General features: G+C 41.8%; 1 pseudogene; it reads left to right on the top strand.

Annotated features, from left to right (window-relative positions):
• The window catches only part of LOC110284533, a 9,064-nt pseudogene extending 5,219 nt beyond the window's left edge, over positions 1-3,845 (top strand).
• The last annotated feature ends 294 nt before the right edge of the window (positions 3,846-4,139 follow it).

The following is a 4,139-nucleotide window of genomic DNA, read 5'->3' as shown; positions in this document are numbered from 1 at the left end:
TTAGGGTTGGTACAGCAACAATAAAATTACAATAAAATCATGAATTAGTTTCAAAATAATAAGGTTTCTAATATGAGTCTTCACTGACAAGCTATTTAACCTTGAGCTAGTCAATTAGCCTCCTTTAAAAGGTCATAATTGTATTCTGCCCTGACCCACTAACAAGCTTGTGGTAGAATCAAAATAAATGTCTTGGAAAACTCTGGGCTAAGTGTAAGGTACTGATAATCACAGTTGGTCTGAGAGGTAAGTACCTTCATTGCCTGTCTCTATTTCCCAGGTGACTAAGTTATGTTCACCACCTGTCTACATGAATATACAGGAAATTACAGGTATTTCTCAGAACATGTAACAGTGTGCTTACTATTCTAACTACCACATTAACTTCTGCACAGTCTAATTTAGTGAGCTGACTTCCCTTTTCATATTTTTCTCACTGAAATTACCATTTTTTTACCCCGTTGTTCTCCTTAGCTTCTTCTTTTCACAGGAACCAAAACTGAATTTGACTTTCTCATTTAAATGACTCCCTGCAACAAAATATTAAATGCTCATTTTCTCTGGCCAACTGTGAATTTTTCCGTGCATATAATTTGGAAAAGTTCCATTTGCCTAGATTTTTATTATTCATTGCCTTACACAAAATTCTAAAGGATATAAAAGAGGTATGTTTGAGCTAAATGATATGACCTATCAAAAGAAACCATTTGCTTCCCTTCACTTAGAATCGTAGGTATATCCAAAAGACAGCTTACAAAAATGCTTTGGGACAGTCTTGGCTGAAATAACAGAATAGACAGACAAAATGCTCATGTCTTAAACCCCCTTCCTCTGATTATATAATGAAGTTATTGTTAAAAATTCTTTCCTCCAAAATTCATTTATCAGGGCATCTTTCCCAGAAGACAGACACTTTTTTTTTCTTATTGTAAATTCAAGGAGAGCTCATCTCTCTTATCTTGCAGAAACTGAACTATTTTATGTCGCACACATTTTAAAGGAATCCTGTATGGGGAGACAATGGAGACATCCAGAAAACACCCAGGAAAGTAAATCACTGCTGAGGACTCCAGAGAGGCTCTCTCTCCTCACTTTAGCACTTGACATGTTCCTCATGCCTTCAGGATCCGCTGTAGACTTGACAAGTGAGAGTACCACAACAGCACACAAAGGACATCATCTCTCAGGTCTGTCTTCCTCAAGAGATTCACATCAATAGTCAAGGTGGTTACCACAGGGCTGGATTTACCAAATGAGAAAGTGATAAATGTTGAATATCACCTTAGCTGTAGGGACAGTAATCTTATGGGTTCTGGAATTTTAGGGCCAGTAATAAAGTCAGATGGAAGAAAAGACAAAAAACATGTAAGTTCTTGTAAAAATTCTATACATCTAGAATTCCCCTTTCTCACTCATATCTAATCTATATGTGGTGCAAAAACTACTATATATATGTGTGTATATATGTATATATATATATGTATATATATACACACATATATATGGATATTTATATATTCAGAAAACTTAACACTTAAAAAAAATCTTTCTGAAAGAGTATGGGCAGAGAAATGAGAAACAATCCAAAGAGTAAGACATGGGATTAATTTTAAAATTAAAGAAAATAGTCCCATGAACAAATAAAAAAATGATAATAACCCATTACTTTGTAATTAAATATTAATAATAAAAATATGAGTTATGCATCAGCAAATAAAGTTGCAACATCATAGATAAGCTAGAATAGCATACTGTGTAGTAAAGATGCTCCTAAAACTCACATTAATCATCTTCTCCATTAGTAGGAGTAGATCAATAACCAAGGAACATATGCCAATCACCTAAAAGGCATTCAAAGAATTTGTTCTGTGATTAATATCCACATTGTTAAAGAATTGTAACTATTGTCTCTCTGTTTTACTTTTAAATGTAAACAATGGATGTGTCAAGCTAAATTTTGCATGAGTGTATGTGTTTCACGGTTGTAAATTGTTTTCAAGAATGAGGGGAAAGATTGATTAAGAATGTATTGAGGTCCTTAACGTTTACTTCGGTGTCTACTGCACCTTCTTACCTTCCTTCTCAGCGAACCTACTGCCAGAAGTTCACCATGTCTATTCTCAGGATCCATACCAGAGAGAGAGAGAGAGAGAGAGAGAGAGAGAGAGAGAGATCTTAGACTCCCGTGGGAATCCCACTGTTGAGGTGGATCTGTACACAGCAAAAGGTCTCTTCTGAGCTGCGGTGCGTCCACTGGTATCTACGAGGCCCTAGAACTCCGAGACAATAATAAGACCCACTTCATGGGGAAGGGTGACTTACGGACTTTTGAGCGCATCCATAACACTGTTGCACCTGCTCTGGTTAGCAAGACAGTGAATGTTGTGGAGCAAGAGAAGAGTGAACAGGTGACGATTGAGATGGACCGCACTGAGAAGAAATATAATTTTGGTGCAAATGCCATCCTGGGAGTGTCCCTGGCTGTCTGCAAATCTGGTGCCAGGGAAAAGGTGGTGCCTCTTTACCATCATATTGCTGACTGGGCCGGCAACCCTGAAGTCGTCCTGCTGGTCCCAGCTTTCAATGTGATCAACAGTGGTTCTTATGCTGACAACAAGCTGACCATGCAAGAGTTCATGATCCTGCCTGTGGAGGCATCCGGTTTCTGGGAAGCCATGTTCATTGGAGCAGAGGTTTACCATAACCTAAAGAATGTCATCAAGGAGAAATACTGGAAGGATGCCACTAATGTGGGTGATGAGGGCAGCTTTACGCCTAACATCCTAGAGAACAAAGAAGCACTGTTGCTGCTCAAGACTGCAATTTCAAAGGCCGACTACACTGACCAGGTTGTCATAGGCATGGATGTGGCTGCCTCTGAGTTCTACAGGTCTGGTAAGTATGACCTGGACTTCGAGTCTCTGGATGACCCCAGCAGGTACATCACACCCGACCAGCTGGCTGACCTGTACAAGTCCTTCATCCAGACTACCCAGTGGTATCCATCAAGGACGACTGGGATGCTTGGCAGAAGTTCATGGCTAGTGTGGGTATCCAGGTGGTAGGTGATGACCTCACAGTGACCATCTCTAAGTGGATTGCCAAGGCCTCAGGCAAGAAGTCTTGCAACTGCCTCCTACTCAAAGTGAATCAGATCGGCTCTGTGACTGAGTCTCTGCAGCTGGCCCTGTCCACTGGCTGGAGTGTCATGGTGTCCCACTGATCTGGGGAGGCTGAGGACACTTTCATCACTGACCTGATGGAGTGCCTGGCCAAGTACAGTCAGATTACCCCACCCGGGGGGGATCCATCTCATAATCAGTCACCAAACGCAAACACTATTGCATATGCCAGCAAGATTTTGCTGACAGGATCCTGATATAGCTATCTCCTGTGAGACTATGCCAGTACCTGGCAAATACAGAAGTGGATGCTAACAGTCATCTATTGGATGGAGCACAGGGCCCCCAATGGAGGAGCTAGAGAAAGTACCCAGGGAGCTGAAGGGGTCTGCAACCCTATAGGAGGAACAACAATATGAACTAACCAGTACCCCCAGAGCTCATGTCTCTAGCTGCATATGTAGCAGAAGATGGCCTAGTTGGCCATCATTGGGAAGAGAGGCCCCTAGGTCTTGCAAACTTTATATGCCCCAGTACAGGGCCAAGAAGTGGGAGTGGGTGGGTAGGGAAGCAGGGTGGGAGGGAGGGTATAGGGAACTTTTGGGATAGCATTTGAAATGTAAATAAAGAAAATATCTAATTAAAAGAAAAATAGTCAAGGAAGAGCTGGGTAGCAAAGCCAAGTTTGCTGGCAGGTCCTCCAGAAAATCCCTGGCTAAGTAAAAAGTGAACTGGAGATCTCTGGAGCTACCAGCTGCTAGGTCCTCTGTAGATGTCATCCAGGTGTCTCAAGGCTGGCCCAGTGCATGCCCTTCCCATGTCACCTGTTACTTAGATGTCCACACCTGACCACCAGGAAAACCCAGCTTTGTAATCATGTGATTGGTCTAAATCATTGTTTCTGTCACCTGACTTCCCAGTTAGTGTCTGGAGCCCTCGGAACTCCACTATAATCGCTAGGGTGCCCACCATCAAGACCCCCCAGTGGTTTATATGCAAAAATAAAAGCCACAGAAG

Source organism: Mus caroli, chromosome 18 (genome assembly GCF_900094665.2).
Source record: "Mus caroli chromosome 18, CAROLI_EIJ_v1.1, whole genome shotgun sequence".
Taxonomy (NCBI): Eukaryota; Metazoa; Chordata; class Mammalia; order Rodentia; family Muridae; genus Mus; species Mus caroli.
Note: the sequence above shows the minus strand (reverse complement) of the source record. Positions and strands in the feature narration are given on the sequence as shown.